Below are 9489 nucleotides of genomic sequence, written 5' to 3' on the forward strand. Positions count from 1 at the left end.
TCATGTTCTTTAATAGGTAAAAACACGATCAAAACAAGCACATTCTCACATTACTGTGTATAATTACAGATCCTATGTGTCCACTGACTCATATAAATACACTCGCACACTTATATTCTACAAAGAAACTAACATTTATCGTCAACTTCCATAAAATTACACCGACTACATACGATAACAACAAACCAAAACAAACCCACATTTCCAACAATTCCGGCTACTCGATTCGCCATCTTTGAACGATCGAGAGTTGCATTAAGGTCTGAGGATTGGAGTCGGTCTTGGATCATATAAGAGAAATCGTTCAAGACTGTTCCTCCGTCCTCCACTCGCCCGCCGAAACAACAGTTTACTACCGGAGAATACCGGATGGAGCGTTGCACTCGCACTACCGATTGCAATCATAGGAGCAACGGCTCCGTTCCCAGCTCTAATTCTATCCTCTTAAGAATGTTTTCTTTAATGAATTCACAATAGACAGATGACAGAAAAGACTGACAGTAGAATCTATTAAATCAATATTATTGCTGCATTGGAATTTTAAAGAAATATATTGGTAGTAATTTAACGATTACATTTTTTAAAAATTAGTTGCTAAAAAGTGTGTCAAAAGTATGATTGGTATCAGCATCAGGGCACTTCTGTGCCATAAATATATTTAAGCAAAGTTAAAAAAAAATCTGGTTTTAGTTTCCATTTATTCGTGTTATTAAGAAATGAGTAATTCCACGTGAGCTGTCCCATCTGTTGCTTAAAAATCTGTGCAAATAACACTGAATATTATATAATTTTGGAGTGGTCTGTAAAAGTGAAATGGCGTACCCTATGGCTTTTAGCGCCGGGAGTGTCCGAGGACATGTTTGGTTCGCCAGGTGCAGTTCTTACGATTTGACACCAGTAGGCGACCTGCGCGTCGTGATGAGGATGAAATGATGATGAAGACAACACATACACCCAGCCTCCGTACCAGAGAAATTAATCAATGATGGTTAAATTTCCAGACCCTACCGGGAATCGAACCCGGGACCCCTGTGGGCAAAGGCCAGCATGGAACCGGACAGTGGTCTGTAAAGTAGGAGTTTTACATATAGTATGATTTCTTATTATTTCTCTATTTGATTTTTAACATTAACGTCATATAACAAGTGTGTATTTTGGTAACGGACGGAGCAGTTCATATAGAATTACCCAAATACACTCGTTGGAACCATAGGCGCCGATTTTTGGTCTTGAGCACGGGGGCAAGGTTGAAATATCAAATATTCTTACGGGAGCAAAAACACGATTGACCGGGCGAGTTGGTCGTGCGGTTAAGAGCGCGCAGCTATCAGCTCGCATCCGGGAGATAGTAGGTTCGAATCCCACTGTCGGCAGCCCTGAAGATGGTTTTCCGTGGTTTCCCATTTTTACATCAGGCAGATGCTGGGGCTGTACCTTAATTAAGGCCACGGCTGCTTCCTTCCCATTCATAGGCCTTTCCTGTCCCATCGTCGCCATAAGACCTATCTGTGTCTGTGCGACGTAAAGCAAAATAGCAACAACAACAACAAAAGCACGATTGCGTTAGCGTACTACTATATGTATGGAGGCAAGTGCTCCCGTGGAGTCGGCGCCTATGGTTGGTACTTGTCGATGTTGGAGTCCTGAATTTCATCCTTGAACCTTATGGCAACACTATCTTAGGTGGAATTACAATTTAGGTTTCAGTACTAATTCCACACATGCATGTGTTTTCCTACGTTTGTCATTCAAATGCTGCAGTCGTTTGAAGATTGCGGCATTATTTGTTACGCTATGAATAACAGATGTTGATCTGTTGAAATTCAGTTTGCAATAGGTGCAGGTGGATAGAATAATGTAGATTGAATATTGCCATACCGGTATATTATGCCCTTGTTAATGCACTTACAATATTATTAATAGTAAAAATGTTTAAGTAACAATTCTATTCCATTGCATGTGAACATGTATTATATAGGCCTACAATGCTCTTACATGAATTATACTCGTAGCTCTTTTATTACTGAAGAGGAAGAACTTGTTGGACTCTTTTATATGCTGTACCGGGCTGAGTGACCCTCCGTGGCTCCGACGGCAGCGCGTCGCCTCTCACCACTGGATACCGTGGTTCAAATCCAGGTCACTCCATGTGAGATTTGTGCTGGACAAAGCGGAGGCGGGACAGGTTTTTCTCCGGGTACTCCGGTTTTCCCTGTCATCTTTCATTCCAGCAACACGCTCCCTTCTCACTCATTAATAAATCACTTTGGGAGTGGTGACCTCATCGTACTAACAGCCTATATGTGCTTCATTCATTACATCCCTGACCCGGTCAATGACTGGAAAACAGGTTGTAGGTTTTCATTTTCACCGGGCTGAGTAGTTCAGACGGTAGAGCGCTGGCCTTCTGAGCTCAAGTTTGCAGTCTCAATTCCGACTTTGTTCAGTGGTACTTGAAGGTGCTCAAATATGACGGCCTCATATCGGTACGTGTCCAGCACATTAAAGAACTCCTGTGGGACAAAATTCCGGCACCTTGACGTCGCAGGAAACCACAGAAGTGGTTAGTGGGACGTACAACAACAACAACAACAACAATAATAGTAATAATAATAATCATAATAATAATAATAATAATAATAATAATAATATTTCTTTCCGTTTACCCTCCAGGGTTGGTTTTACCTTCGGACACGGCGAGGGATCCTACTTCTACCGCCTCGAGGGCAGTGTCTGGAACGCGAGACTTTGGGTCGCGGATACTTCTTTTTTTGTAATTTGTTTTACGTCGCACCGATGCAGATAGGTATTATGGCGACGATGGGATAGGGAAGGCCTGGGAGTGGAAAGGAAGCGGCCGTGGTCTTAATTAAGGTACAGCCCCAGCATTTGCCTGGTATGAAAATGGGAAAACCACATTCAAGGCTGGCAACAGTGGGACTCGAACCCACTATCTCCCTGATGCAGCTCACAGCTGTGGGCCCCTAACCGCAGAGCCAACTCACCCGCTGGTCGGGGATTCAGCTGGGGAAGAGGACCAGTACCTCGCCTGTTGTATACAAGAACAGGTATACAGGAACACATCTATATTTGATTGCTTCAGATAGTCTTAACAACATATATACATACATTCAAATAAAACTTTCCTCGAAGCAGTATGAAAATTATAAACAGTTAACGTTGCTTGCAGACTGAAGTTCAAAAGAATGTACACTTTATATACATATATACATGAACCTATCTTGATGCGAAAGTCCATTGAAAAGCTAGAGTTCTTGATAGTTGAAAACTATCTGTTCTATACCGTCACAAGTGTAATCAGTAGCGAAAGCTTGCACTAATAGAATATTAGTTGTTTCTGTAAACTTGTCAGGAACTGACATTGAAATGCATAATTAGTAGAATACTAATTGATGTGTTTGAGCCTAGGTGGGACTGAGGGAATACTGTCATCGGGCTCGACGTGGCTGCGGGAAAAGAGAGCGGAGGCAGTAACCCGAGGTGAAACCTCAAACACTCAGAATCAGTCCACCTATTCGAGACACCTTTTTAAGAGGGATAGCCTCCGTGTTCGACATTCGGCGTAATCTGGTGCTGGCCACTGGCAAGTCCTCCCTGTGGCTGGAAGGCAGCGCCTTTATATAGCTGGCTGATGTAACAGGCAAGCGCAGTGCAGACGTCTCGTAGAGTCGAGAACAATCCAGGCTGTTGCGTGCGCGGAGCAGGCGGCGCAGAGCGAGGAGCGCGAAGACACACGACACCCTCCCCTCCTAATTACGCCGGTACGGCGCGAAGCGGCGGCGGCGTTGGCGGCGGCAGCGATGCTGGGCAGGAGATTCGGCCGTCTCTGTCGTGTTGTCTGGAGCCGGGACTGGGCGAAGTGGAGAAGGATCTTCCTGAAAGGAACCCATATGAATTAAGTGATCTAGAGCTCGTTCAGCAATAGACTTGGCAGGTTTAACAATACAATCAATAGTAGGATATGGACGATATCGGAGGCGTATCTGGTCCTGGTGGCGGCAGATGCGTTTCTCAGCAGTCTGAATCTCGTAGAGACGATGACCTAAGGTGCGGCAGATGACACCAGATAGCCAGAGCGGATTGGACTTGAAGGTGTGAATGTAGACCTTGTCGTGGACATTAAACTTCGTTGGAGAGTGCTTCGGCTGGGCAGGAAGAGGCTGCAACAGAGAAAGTAAAGTTCTGTGAGGGCGTCCATGGAGCTTTTGAGCGGGAGTTACATTGTCAGCGCCGGGCAGAGTTCTATAATTTCCTATGACCTGTAACAAGGCTTGCTCTTTACTTAAACCTGAAGATACGGCTTTCTTCATACTTTTCTTAAAAGTTTGCACAAAACGTTCAGCTTCACCATTAGATTGAGGGTGAAAAGGCGGTGCTAGGATGTGCCGAATACCATTATATGTACAGAAGTTCTGGAAAGCAGTAGCAGTAAATTGCGGTCCATTGTCGGAAATTAGCAGTTGAGGTAAGCCTTCAGTTCAGTGGCGTATCCTGGAATCTCCACCAAGGCATGCAACTAGTAACCATGCAGTGACACAATGTATTCAGTAAATTTCAATAGTACTCACCCTAATTACATGTAGGTGAACTCGACTCTGCGATTCTTTTTGCAGAATTCCTTGATGACGTCACCGTAGAAGTCCTCACGTGTTTTCATCTCGGCAAGAAGGTCCTTCTCTATAGACATCATTCCTAATGCAGAGAGACGACTTTGACCTTGAGAGTTGCGGACGAAAGATTTTATTCGCTTTAGAGCCGAGAAAGAGCGTTCTACAGATGATGATGTAGCGGGAATAGTTGTAATCAATGTGCACAACTTATAAAGTTCGGGAAGACCGCTGTGGAGACCACTGGTCAATAGGAATTTCTGGATTTGAGCCACAGTCTTATCATTGAAGTGTTCAGAAGTGAACATTGCCCTCAATTCGGATTTAAGTCGTACTATATCAAAATATTTTCCATAAACTTCAATCAATTTACTGAATTGCTCTTCAGGAAAATCGACGGAAAAAATGAAAATTTCTTACAATCAAGCATTTCAATGAAGTACAGATCTCCTAATGAACAAAAGCGATATTTTAACTGTGCTAGAATAATATCATATATTTCCAGGTAAACCCTCTTATACTCATCTTTAACCGAAAATGAAGTTTCTTCCTTTCTTCTCTTCCTTGGTGGATCACATTTCTCTTCTGTTCTGTCCCAGATGTTAGCAAATCCACTGTTTCGCATTATAGATACTTTAGTTTCTAAAGAGCTCACTTCTCTGGTACAATATGCAATGTCTAGTGTCTTAGATTGAAGGATGTTATATGTAACATCAGTCAATGAAAATATTTCATTAAAAACGTTCAGAAGAAAATTGAACTGAAATTCTACTAACTTCGCAAGAAACCCGCTTGCCTCATTAATTGTATTGTTATCCCAGTTTCCAGGTTCCTCCAAAATGCTTTCGTAAAGCTCTTGGAGAGGAGCACGATATTCCGCGATGGTCTGTACTAAACGGCTAGAATAGTTCCACCTTGTTGGAGCTAGTTTAGGAAACCTTTTCTTGAGGACACTGTCCAGCAGGTTAGTTCTCTTAGAAGAATTACTAAAAAATGTCGCAAAGCCACTCATCGTTGCGAAGAATATACGGCATTCTTTTGTGCATGATACGGCTTGAGAGAGGACTAAATTAAGCTTGTGAGCGTAGCAGTGGGTGAATACAGCCTCAGGAACTACTTCTTTTAATTTAGCCTGCACACCATTCAGCTGACCTGCAAGCACCGCAGCTCCATCGAAAGTCTGCGCAACTAACTTTTCGCGGCAGTCGAAGTTATCCAGACACTCAATCGCAAGTCTCACCAATGCATTCGCTGTCCTATCAGAACTCACATTATAGAAACCAACAAATCTTTCAACAACATCACCATCATGAACGTATCTGAGGACAATAGATAACTGTGAAAAGTTCGAAACATCAGAAGTCTCATCGATCATAATTCCTACGAATTTAGCTTCCCCAACCTGAATCTTTATTTCAGCAGTCATTACGGTGCAGATGCTTTGAATTAAATCGTTCTGGATGAGTGGAGAGAGTCCTGTAAATACACTCGCTGTTGTGAAGTGACTGTCTAATTTTTCATCAAACTCGGCTAACAATTTAATTAGTTCTATGTAATTCCCTCTGTTGTTGGATTCACTAGCCTCGTTGTGACCACGGAATGGTAACTCTTGCTTCCCCAAAAAGCATGTCACCGCGGTCAGCCGTTTCAGAATTTCTCTATTTTTCTTAACGGCTTCGTTATGCCTTAGAACATTTTCCTGCTTCTGCCTATCCAACTGCAAATCTATCCTAGTATTTCCAAAGGTACCTAAGGATATCCATGCGTGGATATGACAATCTGATTTCTCGTGCCTCGCAATAGCAGTGTGCAGATTGTTTAGATCTGCATATCCACGTTTCTTGCTGTTCCAAGGGGAATTTTCAGCAACAAACAATACGCAAGGCCAACAGAATAATTTGTTTAGTGACTCAGAGCCGCAGAGCCAAACCGTTTTACTGTAAGTTTCTGGATTGAACGTGCGAACGAAGTTCTTGTTTTCTGTTTTTAAATTTGCGAGGGAAGGGAGAGGTCTCCCGGCTTTAACTATTTTAATCTTTTCATAAAACGAACGGCCAGCAAATGGCTTTTCAAACAGATTTACAATTATATCCGTTTTAGACTCATCCATCGTTAATACCACATAGGCATAAAATATAACAGAGCACCGAAAACGACGAATTGCACAGGAACAGCACACACAGAATGAACTCACTAATCAGCAAAAAAAAAAAAACACAATGAATGAACTCACTAGTCAGCCAGAACTCAAGCACTGGAGGTAGGTCTAAGTCACCCCAGTGGCATTGGTCAGTTTCATCACATTGGATTCTCGCTGGGGTAATCCGTGGATCCCGTTAGGTGTAAATTTGGACATGATTTTCTCCAAGTTGCTAATAGATGGCAGACGGTAGCACGTGTATGGGGTGACAAAGTCCGGCTAAGTTTCAATTGCAGCGACATATTCGGAGGGTTTCAGAACTATGTATGCCGCCGAATGCAATCTTAAAATTGAATGCCTTTCATCCTTAACTACTCCGTTTGCTGTCTCTTTCTTCCTAGAGTGGAGTAGACGGCGAGACTACACCAGCACCACACGCAGTCAAGCAACGGAACTAGTACAGTTGCGCGTAACTTTTGAACTTCTGAGAGATGAAATCGTTAATATTTGATTTGAAACAACTTAAAATCGTACATCAGACAGTTCTTTGTATTATCATAACGCATGCAATGAATGCCTTGCATTCAAGGAGAATACGCCCCTGCTTCAGTTGTAAATATCTTCTGAAGTGCACGAATGGTAGCTTCTGTAGTAGTAGTAGAATGCATGTCAATTACGTAGGGAAAGTTAGATAGAGAATCTATCACGATGAGCCACATGGAGTTAAGAAAAGGTCCAGCGAAGTCGATGTGTACTCGTTCCCATGGAGAAGTAGAAGGAGGCCATGGAGCGAGGTCAGAGGACGGGGCGTTCTGATGAATTGGACATTGTTCACAATGGCGGATGAGCTTCCCTATGGCGGTGTCAATACCGGGCCAGTAGCAGTGTTGACGTGCAAGTTGCTTAGTGCGGGATATTCCCCAATGACTTTGATGTAACAAGTCGAGAACTCGTTGTCGTAGACTCAGTGGGATAACTACTCGGAAGAGGGAGCCTGTCTCTAAGAGGATAACTCCGGCACGAGTCGTGAGACGATGCTGAAGACGATGATAAGGCGCTAGGCTGGAAGGGAGTTTGTTCTGAAGAGGCCAACCATTGCGTATGTAAGTACGTACTGTAGCAAGCGTATTGTCCTTATCCGTTGCTTTAGCGATGCAGGTAGCGTCAATGGGAAAGCTGGATACAGTGTCTTCGAGTTCGATGTCCAACTGGAGACATTCTGATTCCTGGGAATCGAAGGTGGTGTCAGGACCCACTGGTAAGCGAGAGAGGGCATCAGCATTACAATGCTGGGATGTGGCACGATAGGCGATCTGATAGGAGTAATCAGAAAGGAATATGGACCATCGTTGAAGTTTACGGAGCGAATGCTCAGGGATCTTATTACCAGGATGGAATAAGTGTACAAGAGGCTTGTGATCAGTAATGATCAGGAACTGGTTGCCATAGAGATATTCGTTGAAACGGCGAAACCAAAGATGATAGCTAAAGCTTCTTTTTCAATCTGAGAGTAACGACGTTGATGCTCATTGAGCGTCTTTGAAGCGAAAGCTATAGGATGTTCTTGTCCGTGACGATCCTTCTGAGAGAAAATGGCGCCGATTCCATAATCTGAGGCGTCCGTGGCGAGCGTGAGGAGCTTGCCGGGCTGAAAGTGAGTAAGTTTGACAGCTTGAACAAGGGCTTTGTTGATAGCTTGCCAGGCATGTTGGCATTGCGGAGACCATTGAAATTTAACACCTTTCTTGCGTAAGGCGTTCAACGGAGCAGCAACTGAAGCGAAGCGTGGAATGAACTTGTTATAATAGTTCGCTTTGCCTATGAAAGATTGGAGCTGCTTGATGTTCTGTGGTGCAGGCATGTTGACAATCGCAGAGACATTCCGTTCACTAGGTCGAATGCCGTTCTTATCGAGGATATGACCTAAGTAGTGTACTTGCGGTTGAAAGAAAGTGCATTTATCTAAGTTCGCGCGGAGACCATTTTCTTTCAATTTAGTGAGAAGTAAGCGCAGATTATGGAGATGTTCTTGATGATCTTTACCAGTCACAAGAATGTCATCAAGGTAATGCGCACAACCAGGAATGGAGGCGGTGAGCTGCGCTAAATAGCGCTGGAAAATAGCAGCTGATGGAGAGACGCTGGAGCTGGAGCAGTCCGATAGGAGTGTTGAGTGTGAGAAATTGCTTGGATTCGTCGTTTAAAAGTAGCTGTAGATAGGCTTCTTTTAGATCCACTTTAGAGAAAAATTGACCACCTGCTAAACGGCGAAATAATTCTTCCGGACGGGGAATTGGAAAGACGTCGGTTTCAATCTGTGAGTTGACCGTAGAGCGAAAATCACCACAAAGGCGTACCTTGCCATTGGGTTTCTTAAGGACGACCAGAGGAGTAGCCCATTGACTGGAAGGAACAGGGACCACTATACCGGCTTCTATCCATCTGTTTAACTCGTCATTAACTTGGTCTTGAAGTGCAAGTGGAACAGGACGGGCTTTGAAAAAGCGAGGCTTGGCTCCTGATTTCAGCTGTATGTGAGCAGTGTAGTCCTTGGCGGTGCCTAGTGTAGAGTCGAAGACTTCAGGAAATTGCTCCAGGAGATTCGTAACATCAGAGGTAGGTTGCAAGGTAGAGACTACATTGACGTTGTCATGAATTTGGAAGCCGAATAAATTGCAGAGATCCATGCCAAGAATATTAGAAGCTGTGTAGTTGTTTACT

The sequence above is a fragment of the Anabrus simplex genome, chromosome 1 (genome assembly GCF_040414725.1).
Source record: "Anabrus simplex isolate iqAnaSimp1 chromosome 1, ASM4041472v1, whole genome shotgun sequence".
Taxonomy (NCBI): Eukaryota; Metazoa; Arthropoda; class Insecta; order Orthoptera; family Tettigoniidae; genus Anabrus; species Anabrus simplex.